Below are 13,165 nucleotides of genomic sequence, written 5' to 3'. Positions count from 1 at the left end.
AACCTAATCCTCTCCTTCACCCCTTCCCACCAGTCAGAATGTGACTGGTAGAATCCTTTTAAATTACACCACCCAGCAAATAATACCCGGAAAACCTTACAAAAGGTTTGGTCCTGGAGGTATGTTACATTCATCCTCCACTTCAGATCCCCCACGGCTCCATCCACTTGTTCCTTCATACCAGTACACTCCTGACTTGATGCACTCATACTTCTCTGATCACTCGCACCTGTCGCTTGTTGAAGATGCCTCTCCCTTTCTGCTGGTAGACTGCTAAGAATGGCATCCAGGTCCGCCTGCAGATCATCACCTTCCTTCAATATGCTCGCATATGATTTGTTTCTTGATGGACAGGTACGGTAAAGATGATCGGCCTTGCCGCAAAGGCTACAAAGCTTTGGTGCGGGGCAGGCCGAAGCAACGTGGTCTGCCTTCCCACAAAACCGACAGCGCTGTCCTTCACAGTCTGTTTTAACGTGTCCTTCTCCACCACATCTCCTGCAATACACGGGCTGCCCAGGGTAGTAGAGAAAGCCCCTGTTAGGCCCAATGGAAATGGACCCTGGTAGGTGAACCAGGCTTCCAGGGACCGCTGAATCCACCCGGAGCTTCACAAAAAAACGCCTCTTTCCAGTCCAAATCCCAAACCGATCCCTCACACGCTCACCTCCTTTCACAACCTCACAGTGCCTCTCAAGGAAAGTCATTACCTCCACATCCTCAACAAAAGGATTATACAGATGGACTGTGAGAGGTAAGTAATCCTGTGCAAACAAAGGGTGCAAACTCAATCCTTCCAACAACTTGTGCTTTTTCTTCCCCCAAGACTCAAAAAAACTCACACAGTCCGTTAGATTGAAGAAGGTCAGATCCATAAATCCTAGTGCTGTGAAATCCTGAAGACAGAACACTGAAGAAGCTGCTACATTGAAGACTCCTTTCAAGACGTCCACGACCACAAATTCCCTCCTGAAGTTTTCCTTTACAAACCGGACAGCATTCTGAAGCACTTGAATCCGTACAGTATTCTTCAACCACGCCATCATGGTCGGCAAAGTACCATCTCCGCTCGACATAGCAATCGTCGCTACACTTGATCTTAGCCAAAAGGCCGAGAAGCGATGCCGCTAAGACGCAGCGGGGAGGAAGCCGGACACGGCGATGCCCGTCTCGGCTTTGGTAAGTCTGGGGGACCTAAAAACGCTGGGGGATGGTAGTACCCTCCCCTGTGTGCAACGTCACCGGGCATCGTCACTCTCGGCCTGCCGCTGGCACTGCAGCGACGGAAAGTACGGCATCGCTCGTAACTCCCAAACGGTTCGTCACAGAGCCACGTGCCTTATGTCATGGGAATCCTTGGCTCGAGCCGAACCAGACGCAGGTCTCAGATTGGCTCGTCGCTCTGACAGAATTTTCGTGTATTTGGGATTTTGTCAAAAACCTTCTTTTGCAACCTAGCGCCAGGTATTTGGCCCAGTCCCACCCAAAGCAGCACAGAAAGCTTCTCTGGAGTCTGTCTGTCAATAATCATCCCAAAAAAGTGGAAATTTCCATTCACCTTGGCGAGGGGACCTCAAAACGTGCTAAGGTGGCTTGTCCGAGATGGCTCGAATGGCTATAACTCCAGGAAGGAATGAGATCCCTTCACCCAAATCGGCACACCTGTGCAGGGGCTCAGTCAGAGGCCAGGTGAAAAAGGGCGCTGCGACAGGCCACTCGGTGGCGCTATAAGCGACAACAAAATTAATACCAATTGAAAAAGGACAATCAAACAACATGGAGACAGCTACAGCTAGGCTGCAGTCAGTCCAGTCGACTTTCAAAGTAAGGTCTGTGCTATATTCGAACTGAACCACCCACCAAGGTCCGATTTTTCAAGAGCGTAACTGACTTTGTTTCACAGGCGCACAACACATACCTCGCATGTGATAGAACTCCCCATTCTGAAATGCAAAAAAAAAAAAAACCTGGAAAAAACCTCTTCTCCTTTGTTTCACCAACAATTTCAGGGGAGAGCGCGAACGCAGTCCCCCACTACCATAAATTATGCAGTCGAGATTCCCGCATTTGGGGAATTCGCAGGGGTCAGCATGGCCGGAGTGCAATGGCCAAGCCTCGCCCTGGGTGAACCGCCTTCTTGATCATGGTGTATCCCTTGCCAGGTAAGTATGAAGGCCCAGGCGATCAGCCAGAGGTATGATTTGCGTCTCTACCGTCCACACCAATGGTTAGCCCCCCTCCAGGAAAGGAAGGACGGGTGCCTTCCGTTACTAGCCTGGAAACTGCCAAGCTCATGGGCCGGTGCTTCCCAACGCCGGTTTTAGATGACTCTCTTTAACCAAACACACCTGATTCGATGCATCACCTCGTCTGTGAAAGACCTCAGGTGGGTGCATCGTTCGTGGAAGAGTCCAAGACCCCAGGAGGGCGCATCAGGAAAAAAGTTCGCAATAAACCACAGCATGGCAGATCTCATTCCTTGTTCTGCTATTCGACACAATAAACGGCAATCCCCAAAAAGGGAAAGCACACCGTTCCTGGAGACACTGCAATACCAGGCCGATGCTTGGAGTGGACGGAGCAAGCCCCGGCTCCAGCTCCATGATCTAAAAATCCATTTAATATGTAGTCCCCGGATGGGGGACGTATCAGATATTAAACTGATAAGAACAGATTTTTTTTCTTTCGAAAAAGTTTTATTGTCAACAGTTACATTTTTTCCATTTGCATTTTTACTTTCACACACATTTTTCTTTTCAAGCACACATTAAAACAAGCCATATTATATATAATAAATACACATGGTAAAATGAAAGAAACAATCATTGTTAAAAAACATTTGATTAAAACCACAGTGTTTTGCTTGTTTTTAAAAGTCCATATTTGAGGTGTGTTTAAAAGGTGTGATCGGTTTCAAAAGTAAAATACAAATTTAAAAAAGCAAACAAGCCTCATATGCATGTTAATAAAACCAATTTCATTGATAAAACACCATAAAAACCAATTTATTGGATAAAAACCAATAAAAAAAAACATCTGTTGTGCAAGACCGGGGGTGAGTCCTCATCAAGTCGGTCTTCACCCCACTCTCCAGAACAGGGACATGAGATGCTACTTTACGGGCTCAGCGGAGATCCCCTCTCCTCCGGCCCGCTGGCCCGCTGTTCCCATAGCCAGAATGGTTTGGGTGCATCTACGGGCAGCCAGGGTCGGTGCCTGCCGGGACCCTCTCTGTGCGACCCCGGCCCCCCCGTCCGAATATCGTCGTCCGGTACCCCTGCAGCCTTGATGTTACCTTTAGCTCGCATGCATGGAGGGTTACCGTAACGCGCTTCCCCACCAGCAGGTTTCTGGTGGCCCAGATGGCATCCTTGATGACGTTGAGGGTGAGCCAGAGCGAGGTAAATTTCTGTGCCGTCAAGTCCTTCAAGCCCCGGCCCACGCCAAGGATGGCGAGCTGGTACCCGAACTGGGCCCCACCTGCTGGTAGGCACGGGAAATACACGGGTAGCCGGTCTTGGCCCACAGGTCCCGCGCAGTGCTGCAGTCCCAGAGCAGGTGGTGGGCGGTCTCCGGGGAATTGCAGCCGGACCGAGGGCAGATGGGGTTTTTGGCCATGCCTCTGGAGTGCATAACCGCCCTGACCGGGAGGATCTCATGAGCCACCATCCACGACAAGTCCTTGTGCCTGTTCTGGAGAGCAGGGTGAGCCGCATTCCGCCAAACTTGTTTGGCCTCACTTAGTGTGAGGCCCGGAACTGGACTCACCGGTTTCCGGTCCTGCACAACAGAAATGAGAGACTTGTGTTTAGTTAAATGGTGACATCTTCACTCTCTAAAAGGTATTTCTTTAAAAACTTTTTTATAAAACTGTAGTCTTTAGGCAAGTTAAAAGACACTGGGGTTTTCAAATCTACTGGTAAAATTTTCAAAGTTCTTAGGTAAGACCCCATCCAAAATAGCGCCATTGCAGCCGTCTTGTTTTCTTTGGATGGGGTCATGGCATAACTGATGTGCAAGGCGGTGAAGCGGCTGCCTAAAAACAGGTGGGGGTCTGGGAGGCCTTTTCCAACGTTCTCTGGCCTTTTCTTGACTGTCTCCCTCTTCAGGCACTCCCACTTGGACCCCCACAGGAAGTAAAACACCGCCCTCTCCAGTTTCACCAGGAACCACCGAGGGGGGCTAAAAACAGAACAGACAAGTAAAATCAGAGGTAAAATCACATATTTAAAAATAAAAATTTTACCTTCAATCGTCAACTGTCTTAGTCCCCAAAACCCTAGTCTTTTCCTAACTTTCCCTAGCAAGTCAGTCCAGTTTTCCCGTCCTCCACCCTCTTTATCAAATTTAACACCTAAAATTTTAAAGTCCTCCTGTGTCCACGTCCCCCCACGGCCCGAAGAGCTGGGCCTCAGACTTGTTTCTATTGAGTTTGGCACCCGAGGCCCGACCGTACCAGTCAGTCAAGTCCAGTGCTCTTCGTATAGATAAAATGTCCGTGGTTAAAAGAGTAACATCGTCCATGTATAAGGCACAAGTCGCTGTCAGTCCACCCGTCCCAGGAACGTCCAGTCCTTTGACCCATTTATCCTTTCTCAAGATCTGTGCCAGTGGCTCGATACAAGCCACATACAGGAGAGGAGATAAAGGACATCCCTGATGGACACCACTGTGTATGTTCACAGTTTTGGAAAGATGCCCGTTTACAAGGAATTTGCTGACTAGTCCCTTGTACAGCAGTCCCACCCTGGCTACAAACCTCTTTGTTGGAAAACCCATTTTTTGCAGTACCTGAAAAAGGTACTGGTGCGAGACTCGGTCAAATGCTTTTTCAAAGTCTAAATTTAGGACTACTAGCCGAATATTTCTGTCTCTCGCATAACAGATGGCGTCTCTGATCAGTACTAGGCTGTCTGTTATCTTTCTTCCGGGCACAGAACAAGCTTGATCCGGGTGAATCACGTCCTCTAAAGCCGTTGACATGCGTGTTGCTAAAATTTTGCTAAAAAGTTTATAATCAAAATTTAAAAGTGTTATGGGTCTCCAGTTTTTTAAGTCAGTCCGGTCACCTTTTTTGTGAAGTAAAGAAACTATCCCTATTCTAAAACTGTCTGGAAGTATGTCGAGGGTCTCAAACTCTTTAAAAACTGTCAAAAGCTCTTGTCCTAAAATGTCCCAAAATGTTAGATAAAACTCTAGGGGAAGTCCATCCACTCCTGGGGACTTCCCCTTCTTAAAACCTCCAAGTGCTTTTTGGATTTCTAAGATGTTAAAATCTTGGGTTAAAATCTCATTTTGACAGTCAACCCTTTCCTCAATAAAATTTAAAACTTCTTTTGCAGTGTCAAAGTGTACCTTTTTAAAACTATATAATGCCCCATAAAATTTTTCCACATCCTCTAAAATCTCTTTTGTTGTGTTAACCTCCCTATCCCCTGTTTTAACCCTGGTTAATCCCCCACCCCTTGTTATTATTTTCTTAAAAAAATATCTGGTACACTTTTCGCCTTTTTCTATTTCTCTCTCTTTACTTCTTAAAAGGACCCCTTTACTTTTTATATTGGCTAAAACTGACATTTCTTTTTTTACTTCCTGAATTTCGTCGATAAAATCAAAACCATTATTTAAAAGATTAAAATACCTTTGTAGTCTTTTCTGCAACCCCAACATGCATTTCTTTTCCCTACTCTTCTTTTCTTTCCCTATCTTTCTAAAAAACTGTCTTGTCCGGTCCTTTACCATCTCCCACCACTGTGCACGTGTATCGTAAAAGTCTTGGAGGGTCTGCCATTGGCTGAACTGTTCCCTATATTCTAAAACTATATCCTTGTCTTCCAACAGGGAACAGTTCAGCTTCCACAGCCCTCCCCCTACCGTCACACCCATGGGCAGTGAAAGGGTGCAAGACAGCATTATGTGATCAGAGAAAAAGAGGGGGGTTAATGTAGCATCGGTCGGCGGGCAGTCCCTTGTAAAAACGTAGTCGATTCGAGAGGCTTTGGTACTATCACCACTGAACCAGGTGAAGCCCTCCTCTCTTTGATGCAAAATTTTAAAACAGTCGACTAAATTAAAATCTCTGACTAAACCCTGCAATAACACCGACGTTTTGTCCACTCTAAAATCCTCCCCTACCCTTTTCCTGTCTGTTTTGGATAAAACACAATTAAAATCCCCTGCTACCATTAGGGGGGCCCTACCTAGCATGTGGGGTTGCAAGTCTTCTAAAAGCTCATATCTTTCATTCTTTTCCGTAAAACCATATACATTAAGAACATTAAAATCCCTGTCTAAAAAGGTCAGATTTACTAAAAGTGCCCGGCCTTGCCTCACCACAGTGCTGCCCTTCACCAAGATGTTAGGATTATTAATTAAAACCGCAACTCCGTCATTTTTGTTAAAATTTGATCCGCTCCATATGGAGGCTCCTGCGGACCATAGCTCCTCCATTTTCTTGTACCTAGTTAAAAAGGGCAGAGAACACTCTTGTAATAAAAACAAATCTGACTTAAAAGATTTTAAAAGGGACAAAATACTCTGTGCTCTAATGGTGGACCTCACACTTCTTACATTGATAGTAGAGATGGTGAGGGCCATGAGCAGTAGGGTTAAAAAGGTATAAGACATTTAAAACAGAAGACAGTAAAAAGCCTACAAAGATACGATTAAAATTATGTTATATCTTGTTGCATTTGCCTTTCCTTTTCCTCAGACGAGCTGGGATCAGGAGGGCAAATGCCTGTCGCTTCAGAGGCCACAGAGGAAACCTCTTGTGGCTCTTTTGGCGACGATGCTGTTAGCTTAATGTGCAAAAAGGATACCTCATTAGGGGACTCTAGGGGCCACATGCGCTCCAGATCTACCGAATCGATACTATCAAGCTTATATGCTGCCCTAGATTTTTTCTCGCCCGTTACAATCAGAGGAGACCCCGCAGGTCTTTTTTGCACCTGAGCGTTAGGGAGTGAACACTCTGTCTCACTCCCGGTAGATTCCTGCACCCCATCCGAAACTGTTACTAGTGAGGAATTGGTTTTTTCCTCACTTTCCTCTCCTTCCATGACCATTTCCTGTTCCGTTGCCTCCGCCCCTGTGGCCGTCCCACTTCCTCCTTCCTGCCCAATCCCTGAGGCCGGCTGGGAATTTGAAATTCCCGCCAAAACCTCAGGGACCGCCTCCTCTTTCCTTTGTTCATTCGTTTGTTGCCCATGTGGGGCGGCCATTTTGAGCTTGTTGGCAAAACTTTTAGGGCAGTCTCTGTAGAGGTGGTTTGTTTCTCCACAAAGATTGCACCGTCTGAAATTGGTACAATAATCAAACTGTGACCAATTTCTCTACACTTCCCACATACTAACTCTTGGCATGCTTCAGCGAGATGACCAAACCTGCAACCCTTCCTGCAGAGTTTGGTATGTAGCCTCTGCTCTCTCCGAGCACAATCATGGAAGGCAGATGTTTCAGGCCCTGGTAGCCCCCAGCGTCTTCCCATTGTTTAATGGGAATTCGCCAGGAGCATGTCCAAATGCCATCTTCATCTAACACTTTGACAGGCTGGCCTCGAACAGTGCAAAATCTACCCAACCAAACATAAATATCATCTCCAGTCACTGTTTCATTGAACATCCTTACAATCACAGTTTTAAGTGTGTTATCAGAAAGTTTCTCGACAGTGAACATGGAGAACTGGGCTTTAACTGAATCAAACCTTTGCCAAAAGTCATTAAGCAGGGAAGCGGTTTTAAAACTGACATCAAATCCTTTGTTCAAGGGCAGAGTCATCAAACAATTCAGGTCGTCAGATCTAAAAGCTAAGGTCTTTTGGATCAGCTATACGGGACATTCCAAGGAGCTTCCCCTCAACCTGCCTGAATAAAAAACGCACGCTGTGGTGCCTCCGCACGCCGGCAGGGGCAGCCGACATGGTGGAGGCACCAACATTCTAAAAACTTAAAACAACAATAAATACAATAATAAATAACCAAATAAATAATTAAAATACCTTACCTTAAAACTTGTTTTAGCCCGAAGCAGCAGAGTTCAATGTACCTCTCGAAGTTGTGTGACTCAAGATATAAAAAGATCTCTAGTCAGGAAACCTCCAAGAGGCGATCGCAGTCTCAACCGTCCGACAAGATATGTGATCTTAGCCAAAAGGCCGTGAAGCGATGCCGCTAAGACGCAGCGGGGAGGAAGCCGGACACGGCGATGCCCATCTCGGCTTTGGTAAGTCTGGGGGACCTAAAAACGCTGGGGGATGGTAGTACCCTCCCCTGTCTGCAACGTCACCGGGCCTCGTCACGCTCGGCCTGACGCTGGCACTGCAGCGACGGAAAGTACTGCATCGCTCGTAATTCCCAAACGGTTCGTCGCAGAGCCACGTGCCTTATGTCATGGGAATCCTTGGCTCGAGCCGAACCAGACGCAGGTCTCAGATTGGCTCGTCGCTCTGATGGAATTTCGGGGATTTGGGATTTTGTCGAAAACCTTCTTTTGCAACCTAGCGCCGCCAGGTATTTGGCCCAGTCCCACCCAAAGCAGCACAGAAAGCTTCTTTGGAGTCTGCCTGTCAATAATCATCCCAAAAAAGTGGAAATTTCCATTCACCTTGGCGAGGGGACCTCAAAACGTGCTAAGGTGGCGTGTCCGAGATGGCTCGAATGGCTATAACTCCAGGAAGGAATGAGATCCCTTCACCCAAATCGGCACACTTGTGCAGGGGCTCAGTCAGAGGCCAGGTGAAAAAGGGCGCTGCGACAGGCCACTCGGTGGCGCTGTAAGCGACAACAAAATTAATACCAATTGAAAAAGGACAACCAAACAACATGGAGACAGCTACAGCTAGGCTGCAGTCAGTCCAATCGACTTTCAAAGTAAGGTCTGTGCTATATTCGAACTGAACCACCCACCAGGGTCCGATTTTTCAAGAGCGTAACTGACTTTGTTTCACAGGCGCACAACACATACCTCGCATGTGACAGAACTCCCCATTCTGAAACGCAAAAAAAAAACGCAAAACGCAAAAAAAACCTCTTCTGCTTTGTTTCACCAACAATTTCAGGGGAGAGCGCGAACGCAGTCCCCCACTACCATAAATTATGCAGTCGAGATTCCCGCATTTGGGGAATTCGCAGGGGTCAGCATGGCCGGAGTGCAATGGGCAAGCCTCGCCCTGGGTGAACCGCCTTCTTGATCATGGTGTCTCCCCTGCCAGGTAAGTATGAAGGCCCAGGCGGTCAGCCAGAGGTATGATTTGCGTCTCTACCGTCCACACCAACGGTTAGCCCCCCTCCAGGAAAGGAAGGATGGGTGCCATCATTCGTGGAAGAGTCCAAGACCCCAGGAGGGCGCATCAGGAAAAAAGTTCGCAATACACCACTGCATGGCAGATCTCATTCCTTGTTGCAAATACAGTTGCTATTTAATGAAAAGTGAGATACGCACCACATGTGGTGCACATGTGTGCCAAAATTCAACGCTCATTTTTATGCAAATTCTACAGTATTATGGGATAAAACTTACAAAAATGGATTCCTCTGAGTGCCCCGAGTACAGTACAACTGTTTTCTCTAGGCCTCATAAAAAAATTTCTTCCGACTTCCACCCCCCTCGAGCTGCCTTTTCTAGCCAGGGAGCGTGCACCCTGGCCGGCATGGATGAGTAGGTACGAGGGGGGTGGACGGTACTATTTTTTTGCTAAATTCGGGGGATCCCTAGGGGTCGAGGGGCCTACCGTATGCGACCATCCTCGAGTTCCTGGGTGGTCCAGTTCCTGAGTTATAACGGTTCAAATTCCACATTTTGGGGGGCCGTAACTCGGACCCCCGGGGTCATAGGGACATGGGGCTAGTGTCGTCGGATAGAGCTCCCAAAGGTCTAATTTTGACCAGAGTTTGGTGTTTTTTCCCCTCTCTTTGGGTGAGTTATGGCCGGTCAAATTTTGGGACTTTTTGCATTTGCGGGCCCGTATCTCTGGCCCCCGGGGTCTATCGACTTGTGGGAGGTGGCTTCAGAGAGGGCCCTTTGAGGGCTATCAAGTCACCGAGTTTCAAGTCGCTAGGTCTCTTCCTTCCATTTGACTATCAAAAATGTGGGGGGGCCATAAATTCGCCCCCCGGGGTGTTATGGATGGGGGGACAGCGGTGTTCGGTAGGCCTTCTGGAGGTCTTACTCCGTCCTGAGTTTGGTGCAGTTTGGCCCCGTTTTGGCCGTTTTGACCTCCGGGGTCATAGGGACATGGGGCTAGTGTCGTCGGATAGACGGCCCCCTGGTCTGACGTTTTTCTATGCATATTTCTACAGTATAATGGGATAAAACTTACTAAAATGGATTCCCTGAGTGCCCTGAGTGCAGTACAAGTGTTTTCTCTAGGCCTCATAAAAAAATTTTCTTCCGACTTCCACCCCCCTCAAGCTGCCTTCTCTAGCCGGGGAGGGTGCACCCTGGCCGGCATGGATGAGTAGGTGCGAGGGGGGTGGATGTCATTAGTCATTAGACTAGAAAATGAATGGGAAATAGACTGGTAAGGGACCAAGGTAATTTACAGTTTATTAGACTAAAAGTGGAATGACAAATAGACTGGTAAGTGACCAAGAAAATAGTTCCATTTGTAGTTTCTTAGACTAGAGGTGGTATGAAAAATAGACTGGTAACTGAATCAAGGAAATAGTCATATTTGTAGTTTATCAGACTAGAAAATGAATGAGAAATAGACTGGTAGGTGACCAAGGAAATAGTACTATTTGTAGTTTATTAGACTAGAAGTTGAATGAGAAATAGACTGGTAAGTGATCCAAGGGAATAGTCCCATTTGTAGTTTATTAGACTAGAAAAAGAATGGAAAATAGACTGGTGAGTGAATCAAAGGAATAGTCAAATTTGTAGTTTATTAAACTAGAAGTGTAATGAGAAATAGACTGCAAATTGTGCTCTCTAATGTATTAGACTCAAAGTTGTATTAACAGACTACAAATGGGACCTAAAAAGTTATATAAGTAACCAATGCTTGGGCAGTGTCCCTTGCATTCATCCTTTTGCTATTCATCCTTTAGTGTTTTAACAAAAGTAGATATGGCTTTGGACGACTGTCCCTTGTGCTTTCGTGGCTATAATCAGCTAAGCCAACACCTTCGTGTCTTTCACAAGGTGCGGAATGTGAAGGAGCGCAAGCTTCTCCTATCCATTGCTTCTGGGAGAGCTTCTCACGGCGGTACCGGCAGCTGAGGAAGCGGTCAAATCCCACCCCCTCTAGGCAGGTTGCACGGGCAACACATAGTCTGCTATCGGCCCTCAACAGCCCTGGGGAGGAGGAGTGCTCAGAGTCGCAGGTTGACAGACTAGATGAAGAGCCAGCCACCAGGCCTGAGGCAGAGCCAGCCACAGGACCCGAGGAGGAGGTCGCCGGGCCTTCAAAGAAGGCCCACTCCTCCGATGCACCATACCCCTTTCCGGACCACGTGCCAGCCCTAAGTGAGTATGACACTTGTCACTTTGATAACACCATACAATAACTTTCATTAATAAATCTCCTATTTGTAGATTATTAGACTAGAAGTTACCTGAGAAATAGACTGGTAAGTGAACCAAGGAAATAATCTCATTTGTTGTTGATTAGACTAGAAGTTGAATTAGAAATAGACTGGTAAGTGAACCAAGGAAATAGCACCATTTATAGTTTGTTAGACTACAAGAGAAATGAGAAATAGACTGATAAGTGACGAAGGAAATAGTACCATTTGTAGTTTATTAGACTAGAAAATTATAGTAATATAATTATACATATACACACACATATTATGTATGTATATATATATATATATATATATATATATATATATATATATATATATATATATATATGTATAATATAGTTTATTATATATTTAATTTAATTTAATTTAATATAATAATAATAATAATAATGTTTGTTAGTGTTTACCTCTATGTTATCGACCTGACTCACCTGGTCCTTCTCTTGTGCTTTCTTTTTGCAGATCAGCTCATTGAGGTGTCCAGGGCCCACTGGGAGGGCATCAACCCCACTCCGAAATTAATAAATAATGTGTCCTCAAAGATTTTTAGAATAAAAAATTTTATTTCATATATGTCAGCTGGCCAGACCAATCTGGCCAGCTTGATGTTTTTGGACAACAGGGCAAAGGTCCGGTCCTGGCTGTCTTTTTTAAGGAAATGCAACATTGCAGAGCCAACTCTGCACCATTACCTAAAAAATGTGGCACAGTTCCTCAAATATCTTAATGAGACCCCGCCGCCCACATGCCGGCTCTCCCGTGTGGCTTTCATTGGGATTAGGAGGGAAATCCAGAACTTGACCCGCCCAGTAAAGCGCAGCGTGGCAGTCCACGAGCTGGCTGTAAAACAAGCCAAGGAGGCCCGCCTGATCCCTAAAGCCACACTGCGAGCTTGCCGGGACTCTGCCAAAAAAATTATTTCTGAGATTCTGGGTAAGTTTTTGAATCCTTTCTCCTCTCATTATTTGGCGATCAATGTGATCCTTTATGCTTCTCTTTTTTTCTGTGAAGATCGTCTGAAGACTAGTCCTGAGAAAAAGGACCAATGGTCTTTTTATGGACACCTCACCACTTACTGGGCCAGCATTTATGGTCACCACGGAGGGGTGTTCCAAAATTTAACAATTAAAGAGGTGGAGGATGCCCGTGCGACAGCTACAGAAGGCCACTTTGTCATTAATGTGAGTGGTTCTCTTTCTCTCTGTCTTTCGTTGTCCACATGGTTTTCTTTAAAATAAAACTCAGCTTATGCCACTTCACACTGTTTCTAAAGATATCAGCCCACAAGACCAACCAGGCCTTTGGTGCAGCCCAGCTGGCCCTGGACCAGGAGGAGTATGGGTGGCTTGAGGAATTCCTTTCACTCCGGTCCAACTTGGTAGGGGGACGAGTTGCAAACTACTTCTTCTTTACCTCAAAGGCCAGCTCCTGCAAAAACTTGAACAAGTATTTTCAGGATGCGTGGGCGAGCATGGGGTTACCAGGCACACCCACATTTACTGATGTGAGGACTGCCATCGCCACCCATGTAAGCATTCCTGTACTTGTCCCGGCTTTATGAGTTTCAGGTGTGTTTTTTTTCTAACTCTTTGCCTATGCTGTTCTCTCTCCAAAAAGGCAAAGAACACTCACTGCCC

At 46.3% G+C, this 13,165-nt stretch overlaps 2 non-coding genes and 1 pseudogene across 2 annotated transcripts; all 3 read right to left on the bottom strand.

Annotated features, from left to right (window-relative positions):
- Window positions 1–2,006: 2,006 nt before the first annotated feature.
- On the bottom strand, window positions 2,007–2,170 carry LOC132134618 (U1 spliceosomal RNA). The gene has a single exon (XR_009429673.1). It is a non-coding gene; the product is annotated as a U1 spliceosomal RNA (small nuclear RNA).
- A 351-nt stretch (window positions 2,171–2,521) lies between these two features.
- Window positions 2,522–2,698, bottom strand: LOC132134680 (U2 spliceosomal RNA; annotated as a pseudogene).
- Window positions 2,699–9,055: 6,357 nt separating this feature from the next.
- Window positions 9,056–9,219, bottom strand: LOC132134700 (U1 spliceosomal RNA). The gene has a single exon (XR_009429726.1). It is a non-coding gene; the product is annotated as a U1 spliceosomal RNA (small nuclear RNA).
- Window positions 9,220–13,165: the final 3,946 nt, after the last annotated feature.

This window comes from Carassius carassius, unplaced genomic scaffold (genome assembly GCF_963082965.1).
Source record: "Carassius carassius unplaced genomic scaffold, fCarCar2.1 SCAFFOLD_61, whole genome shotgun sequence".
In the NCBI taxonomy this organism is placed as follows: Eukaryota; Metazoa; Chordata; class Actinopteri; order Cypriniformes; family Cyprinidae; genus Carassius; species Carassius carassius.
The sequence above is the reverse complement of the archived record's forward strand: the minus strand, read 5'-3'. Positions and strand labels throughout refer to the sequence as shown.